Genomic DNA, 8,897 nt, shown 5'->3' with positions numbered 1-8,897 from the left:
AGGAGGGGGGTGGTGGGGCAGGATGTTGTCAGTTATGGGGGGCACACAGAGGAGGTCATGGGGCAGTGGATCAAGGCCAACCTCCAGAGAGTTTTACAGGTTTGCCTTGGGTGGGGAGCAGGGACCCTGTCCTTGGGTGATATTGCAGAGAAAGTGGAGAGCTTTGGTCTCACAGTCCTTTGCAGATGAGCAGTGTGTCCTGGAGAAGCTGGGGGCTCCTTGAAGACTTCTGACCAGACACCAGCAGAGGAGAGGGTGGCATTGCTGACTGCACTGTTAGAGCTGCTGGGATGGGGACAGAGTGCCTGGAGGGCTTTAGCTCCTGGGAGCTAAGGACAACTTTCGATTTTGAGGGAATCAGCATCTTATAACTCGGTATGTATGCAATGTATTAAATGTCAAAGGCAAATTTTCTAGGTCGGTTATGTAATGTGATGCAACTACAATCTGCCTAAATTGGACTTGGGAGAAATTTTACCATAAGGAAGATAAAGTAACGAATCCCATTGTTCCTCTTGCCTTCTTCTGGCTCCTTGGCTGAGGGTCCCCTCATCCTTCATGTCAAAGCTTAAGTGTCCCCTCCTCACAGTGGTCTTTCTGACTACCCCATCTCAGATAGGTATTCCTGGATATTCCCCCCCATTCATTATTTCACCAGCTGTTGTTGAGTGTCTGTGAAGTGTTTGCATCCCTCAATCCACGTCCTCATGGAATTTATATTTACCGAGCATTTATTAATGTGCTATGGGAACAGATGTATATGTATAACTGATTCACTTTGTTATAAAGCAGAAACTAAAAAAAAAAAAAAAAAAAGATGTCCATATTGGACCAAGCAGCAAATACTTTTGCAAATTGTTCGTTATCACGAAAATATTAAAGTAAATACTAAATTCTTCTTTATTTGATATCTTAATTTATATGGCTCTAGTTTGTGTAATTATGATCAATTTATATCACAAATAAGTCATTTTTCACATTATACAGCTATTAATACTGCTTTAAACATGTATGTATTCAATATCCCACTTGCCTTAAGTAGGGAGTATTAAAGGGCTGAGATGCCCTCTCAACTTCACAAATATAAAAAACAAACAAAAAAACAAAAACAAACAAAAAAGAATGTTACTTACATTTTCGTATCTAATCCTATGAGGTGGGTACTATTATCATCACCATTTTGCATGTAAAGAAGCTGAGACACAGAGAGGTTAAGTAACCTGCCCAAGGGCATGTAGTTAGTAAGGGCCACAGCTGGGATTTGAACCCAAGAAGTCTGATTCCAGCATATGGACATTTCCTCTCATGGAACCCTCTTCTTTTCCTTCATCTCATGTCTCACAATTATAATTTTATCTGAAACAGGATGTTGAGAGAGACCTTTCTGTTGTCTTGGAATGGCTGCCAAGGCCTACAGGTGACATGAAAGGTCCTAAGCTCTCTCTCTTTCTAAAGACAGCTCCCAGTTCAGCAATGGAGGCGGCAGAACTGGCCCCAGTACCGCCCACTCTGCCCCTGTCTGAGGTCTACGAGGAGAAGGCTGAGCTGGAGGGGGGTGTGGACCCTCAAAGTCAGCTTGAGGGAGAGCAGAGGTCCTGGTGAGAAAATGCCTCCCTGGGACAGGGAAGGGGGTGCCTCCTCCCTGCTTTAAGCCAAGACAGAGATGCGGGTGTGCTTTGGGCATCACTAGTGTCATATTTCCCGGCTGGACATCTGCTTGGGCAGCAGCACTGCTATCCGTGTCTGTTTGTGTCCCATCAGAAAACACACTGAAGAGAGAAGGTGGGGCTGAAAGAAAGGATGGCAGCGGGGCAGGGTCTCTCCCGGGGCTTGGCAGGATGCTTGACCTTTCCATGGGTCAGAAGGACACTAGGAAGGTACTGACCCCTAGCCAAGATGGCCACCCTCTGGATGAGGACACCTCCAGCAACAACGGTCTGTGAGGTGGGCTGTAGATGGCAAGGGCCAGGGAGTGGGGAGGAAGAGCTCAAGGCTCCTTGCCCCTCCATGCCAAGCCCCTCCAGCAGCAAGTCAGGTCACTCAGGGTCACTTGAGGGCTTTTGATCAGATATGATATGGGAGTTTAAATGCGCCCGGACTAAATTTCAATAACTGAAAGACAGGAAGTAGTGGAATCTGTCTGTGATTTTTTTTTAACTCTTTATTGGAGTATAAGTGGCATGGACATATATACACTACCAAATGTCTGTGATATTTCAAGGGGAGCAAAGATAGAGGGAGATCATTTGACACAGTTGAGAACAGTGTTTGGAAAAAATTAAAACTATATCGTGTTTCTTCTCTGTTGATTTGGAACTTCTTGGTGAACTGGTGTATATATTTAACTGTGTGCTCGTTTATGGACTGTCTCCCCTAACTAGACTGTAAGCTCTACGAGGGCAGGACCTGTCTGTCTTAATTACTGCTCTATTCACAATAGCTAGTGCACAGTCTGGCAAAAGAAATGTGCATTGAAATGAAGAGTAAAAGATGTCACTGGAGGCCTGGGGAAGTTTAATTGGTTACTGATCCTGGCATTCCAGATGCCTAACTAGACCCGCCCCAGTAGATGTTCTGGAATCTTAGATGCTAAAGGATTCTTAGTAAGAGGACCTCAGGGCAGGAACTGAGAACACATGTGTTATAGTCATAGAGATCTGGGTTCAGAACTCAGCACCCACACTCTCCAGTTAGGATCTCAGTCAAGTAACATAACATCAGAGCTCCCCTTCCCTCATCAACAAAATGCCCCTGTCATATTGACAACTCAGGATCGTTACAGAATGTAAATGAGATCATGCATGTCAACCACTTAGTGCAGTGCCTGCAACAGAGCAAATGTTTAATAGATCGTGGCTCTGACTATTAGGGGTGTGCAAATAATGGTTTAAGAAATACGTGGCCTGAACCATAGGGGAACCATAGCACAACCTGAAGCTTGTTGTATTAAGGCTCAGAACTTGGAGAGTGCAGGTGTGGGGTGCCCATGATTCTGTGCACGGGACTTATAGGACCCTTTAAGGTGTGTGATGCAGGAATCAGGTGAAGATTACATGTGGGAAAGGGCTTTACAAACCCTGAAGTGGGGAACAGTGTGAGGATTTATACACTTACAGTCTGAACACTGCAAGAGTTAATAATGGGCCGCAGGCAGGCTCAGGGGCTTATTGTTTATTTATAGAAATGCCTTGGGGAGGTAGAGGAGGGGAGGGAAAGCAAAGAATGTGTTTCTGTGCAGGAGTGTGTGTGTGTGTGTGTGAGTGTGTTTGTGTGTGTGTGAGAGAGAGAGAGGGAGAGAGAGAGAGAGAGAGAGGGAAACTTCTGGGCTTTCGTTTAACACATGCCCTCTGCCTTCTCCCTCGTCCCCTCTGCAATCCCTTTTCTCCCAGCTGTCTCAGTGCCACCTCCTCCAGCCAGTCCTGTCTGGACACCCTGTCTGACCTTGAGCTTGAGTCACTGACCTTGATCTCGGGCTATCACTCAGTCCTTCTGGGTATTGCCTCCGCCAGCCAGGGAGAGCCCGGTCCTGGCAGAGGCTGCGCTGAAAATAATTCGCTCTGAGAGCTAGGCTTGTTCTCTTCAAAGGGTGAAGCAGGCTAAAGAGAAGGGCTGAGGGAGTTCCCCCACCACACTCCTCCCCAGGCCCTCTCTTGGAAACTGCCTTTCCCCTCCCTGGGATGACCTCTGTCCTTAATGAAATGGGAGACACAGAATGTCAAGACTTGTCTCCTTTCCAAATGAAAAGATGGACACCCTGAAGTGCATTTTAAATGCTGTCTGGCAAGTGTGGGGTGGTTGGCAGAGGGGAGGAGGCTGACTTGCCCTTCCTTTGCCAGCTGTCTGGGAACCTAGCCCGTCGGTACTTTCTCCATGAAACTCGAAGGGCAGTGCATTGTTGTGGGAGGGAGACTGCAGTTTCTCCAAAGAGAAACTTACCCCTTCTTAGGGTCTTCATTTACAAGGTCAGTTGTGTTCATTGAACACGTTAGTATTTAGAGAGATGGAAATTGATCAGGACCCACCAAAGACGTTTCATGTTAGGACCTCTGCTCTATGCCAGGGCTTATGCCCAGGACAGTGGGGGAAAAAAAGAGAAGGGCTTAAATTGTTGGGAGTTGTATGGAGTTGAATGAAAGTTGAATGAAACCCTGGAGGAGTGGAGTGGTTGGGAATGGCTTCTTGAATAGAGATATGAAGTCTGGACGGTCTAGAATTTGGACAGACAGAGGGGAATAGAGATGGTGCTCCAGAAGGGCACCGAGAGCAAAGGCAGGAAGTGGCAATAACCATGGAGTGGTTGGAAAGCAAAGAGGTAAACATGCGTGCTTGGGCTGGGGCCTGCAGAAAGCTAAGGTGCAGTGAATGATGGAGATTGAGGAAAGTCATCGTTTTTCCTCCAGGTAAGAGGGAGATAGACTGAAGTTCGTCTTTACCTGGAAGCAATGCAATGAGAGCAGCGGGTTAGAAAGTCTGACAAGGATGACTCAGGCAGAGAGAGATGGGAAGCGGAAGTTCACCTGGGGGAGTCATTGTAACAGCCCAGGTGAGGAGGGACAAAAACCTAGGCTGGGGTGGGCAGTGGGCCTGACTGGATGTGAGGGGAGCAAGGCAGCCCCAGCCCCTCTGAGGGAGCTGCTTCTGTGGCCTCTGAGTACAGAATGAGTAGAGGCTCTGGGCTGGGCTGGCTTGGCCATCGTTGTCTAGTTAATGACAAGTGGCTTTCTGCTTACAAAAGTGGCTCATGCTACAGTGCTGGGTGCACAAATGCTCTTGGTGCCACTAACCAACCCAAGGAAGGGCATAGCATCTGTGGCTGTTTGTTTCTAGTTGTTTATTTTATGGTTGGCAGTGCAGGTCAAGAATGGAAGGTCAGTGGGCATGCTTTCTATCTGGCTTAGTGGGTGAGTTTTTGATTCTTCATGGGAAATCCAATGCTCAGAATTTCCATTGCAAACTCTTCTATTAGACAGGAGACATACTTATCAGCCTTCTTTAAAGAGCCTATAACTGAATGGTGATGATTCCTGTACAGTCAAAATGAAGAACTTGCACTGAAGTTTATCTATTATAAAGAAGCACCTTCCTTAAAGACTTCCTGATTCAAGCCTATTTATTATTACTTTACACACAATTCCAATTAAATTATCTTCCTGGGCTCCCCTGGTGGCACAGTGGTTGAGAGTCTGCCTGCCAATGCAGGGGACACAGGTTCGTGCCCCGGTCCGTGAGGATCCCATGTGCCGCAGAGCGGCTGGGCCCGTGAGCCATGGCCGCTAAGGCTGCACGTCCGGAGCCTGTGCTCCGCAATGGGAGAGGCCACAACAGTGAGAGGCCCACGTACCGCAAAAAAAAAAAAAAAAATTTTCTTCCTGGTTCTTAGCCCACAGAAGAGTAGAGGGTTAGAAAGGGTTTGTGTATGTCAAAAGAGTCTTGTGTGTGTATGTGTGTGTGTGTGTGGGTGGGTGGTGGAAGTGGTAGTAGTCACACACAAAAAGAAATTGTGAGTGGGTGTGGTGATGGATGTCGACTAAACAGTGTTCTGATAATTTCTCAATATATTCATGTATCAAATCACTATGTTGTACACCTAAAATGAATACAATGCTGTATGTCAGTTATATGTCAATAAAAAATGTTTTCAGTGCAAATTAAAACACATATGCAAACTGGATTAGTCAGCCATCTACCACTGTGAGATTCCTGATCTAAATGGTTAAATTTCAGTTTTAGTGTTGGAAGTTTTTGGAAAGTCCTGAATGAGGAAGAGTTCGCTTCCTAGGTGCAGATAAATGAGTTGTTAGTCTACAAACATGTAAAATGCTTTTGTACTTCCCTTAAGTTCAGGTGGCATGTCTAGTGATGGTGACAAAACTAAGTCTGTTTATTGATTTAGGCTGGCAGATTGTATCAGCTTGTGACAGCCTTCAAGAATTTTTCCTTTACATAATTGACATGAAAGTTGATAAGTTTTAGGAAATATAAAAATGGCTGAACTGTGTATAAGAACTCTGGAAGAAATGTAGGAGAACTTTCAGAAACAAGGAGATCAAAGACACTAAGACCAATGGGAAACTCGATGATGATGAAGGCAGAGACCAGTGAAGAAAAAGAAAATGATTGAAAACAAGATTCATATGTTGTCAGGTGATTCAATTAGAAGTACAGGCTATGACAGAAATAAACAAATGGACTTAATCAAATGTATAAGCTTTTGCACAATAAAGGAAACCATAAACAAAATGAAAAGACAACCTACAGACTGGAAGAAAATATTTGCAAATGATGCAACCAACAGGGCTTAATTTCTAAAATATACCAACAGCTCATACAACTCAATAACAAAAAAACAAAAAATCCCATCAAAAAATGGGCAGAAGGGCTTCCCTGGTGGCGCAGTGGTTGAGAGTCTGCCTGCCGATTCAGGGGACACGGGTTCGTGCCCCGATCCTGGAGGATCCCACATGCCACGGAGTGGCTGGGCCCGCGAGCCATGGCTGCGGAGCCTGTGCGTCCGGAGCCTGTGCTCTGCAACGGGAGAGGCCACAGCAGGGAGAGGCCCATGTACAGCAAAAAAAAAAAAAAAAAAAAAAAAAAAAAAAAAATGGGCAGAAGACCTAAACAGACATTTCTTCCAAGAAGACCTACAGATGACCAATAGGCACATCTCAATAAAAAAAATGTTGTCAGTGCAGATTAAAACACATCTCTAATTATTAGAGAAATGTAAATCAAAACTACAATGCAGTATCACCTCACACCAGTCAGACTGGCCACCATTAAAAAGTCTACAAATAATAAATGCTGGAGAGGGTGTGGAGAAAAGGGAATCTTCCTACATTATTGGTGGGAATGTAACCTGGTACAGCCACTATGGAGAACAGTACAGAGGTTCCTTAAAAAAACTAAAAATAGAGCTACAGTATGATCCAGCAATCCCACTCCTGGGCATATATCCGGAGAAAACTCTAATTCAAAAAGGTACATGCACCTCAATGTTCATTGCAGCACTATTTACGATAGCCAAGACATGGAAGCAACCTAAATGTCCATGGACAGATGAATGGATAAAGAAGATGTGGTACATACAAACAATGGACTATTACTCAGCCATAAAAAAGAATGAAATAATGCCATTTGCAGCAACATGGATGGACCTAGAGTTATTCATACTAAGTGAAGTAAGTCTGAAAGAAAAAGACAAATATCATATTATATCACTTATATGTGAAATCTAGAATAGGATACAAATGAACTTATTAACAAAACAGAAACAGACTCACAGACATAGAAAACAAACTTACAGTTACCAAAGGGGAAGGGGGGGAGGGATAAATTAGGCGTTTGGAATTAGCAGATACAAACTACTATATACAAAAGAGATAAACAACAAGGTCCTACTGTATAGCACAGGGAACTATACTCAGCATCTTGTAATAACCTATAATGGAAAATAATATGAAAAAGAATATATATGTGTGTAACTGAATCACTGTTGTACATCAGAAATGAACACAACATTGTAAATCAACTATACTTCAATTTAAAAAAAGAAGTACAGGCTATGAATAATCAACCTGTGGGACTTGAGGTGGAAGGGCATGATGTAGGGGTTCAAGTTAAAGCCCCACACACCAGGCCTGGAGCAGCGCCTCACACCAGGTAGGAATTCAACATATTTTTGTTGAAGAAATGCCTCTCATCGCATCTGTGCAAAGATGCCTTATAGTTTCAAAAGAAGAGAGATCGGGCTTCCCTGGTGGTGCAGTGGTTGGGGGTCCGCCTGCCGATGTCGGGGGGCGCGGGTTCGTGCCCCCACCCCGCGCGAGGATCCTGTGTGCCGTGGAGTGGCTAGGCCCGTGGGCCGTGGCCGCTGGGCCTGCGTGTCCGGAGCCTGTGCTCAGCGACGGGAAAGGCCGCGGCGGTGAGAGGCCCACGTACCGCAAAAAAAAAAAGAGAGATCCCTGCACCTTTTGCCTTTTTAATGACCTTTAGTGCGTCCCAGGGGTGGACTTTTGATAGAATTTGTTTAGATTTTCCCAAACTATTTTGTCACTAATTACATGTGAGAATCAAGAATTTGCTCAATTAGACTTATTGTATTGTATCTGAAAATAAAAATGAGTTATTTTTATAATGAAATATATGAATAAATAAAATGTGCCAGTATTTTCTTAATAACTACTAAAGGCTGCTCGAAAAAAAGTGTTATGCCACATGTAATTATTTTGTTTCCCTTAAAAGAAAATTATTTCCTATTGCTGTTTTTTTTTAAAAATTACCTTTGGGTAAGAGTAGTACATGGTCCTTGCTTTCCCCATGCCCCTTCCCCTCATCCCCAAGGAATATTCAGTTGTAATATATTAGGAACCTGGAAATACCAGCAGACAGTGTAAGGCTGGAGGTCCAAAGGTAAAAATCTACAGAAGTGGATTTCAACCCTGCTTATGTGTAGAATCACCCCAGAAGCTTTACAAATACAGATGGCCAGGTCTTTCCAACAGGGCTTCTACATCAATAGGGTGGAGGCCCAAACACTAGCATTTTTTAAGCTCCCCAAATGATTCTTATGGGCAGCCAGGCTTGGGAACCCCTGGTCTATAGGAACCAGGGGAGGGCTGCAAAAGTTGTTAAGGTGCCCTACATGTGGGTGACCAAAGTACAAGAGAGAAAGACCTAGAGCACCAAGAGAATCATTGTTTGCTCTCCCAGGAAGGCAGGGCCCAGGAGAGAAGCAACTTCTGATTGTCCCAGTCTATACTTTTCCTGGAGAGAGAGACAAAGCCCAGGCATGCTGGATACGCTATTAGAAGTAGCTGGAAAGTGCAAAAGTGGAGAATAGAGACAGCATGGGGCAGAACTGATTTATAACCTGCAGTCAGCCAGGAGGACAAAGAGAC

The sequence above is a fragment of the Mesoplodon mirus genome (assembly GCF_964341445.2).
Source record: "Mesoplodon mirus genome assembly, chromosome: 2".
Classification (NCBI taxonomy): Eukaryota; Metazoa; Chordata; class Mammalia; order Artiodactyla; family Ziphiidae; genus Mesoplodon; species Mesoplodon mirus.
Note: the sequence above shows the minus strand (reverse complement) of the source record.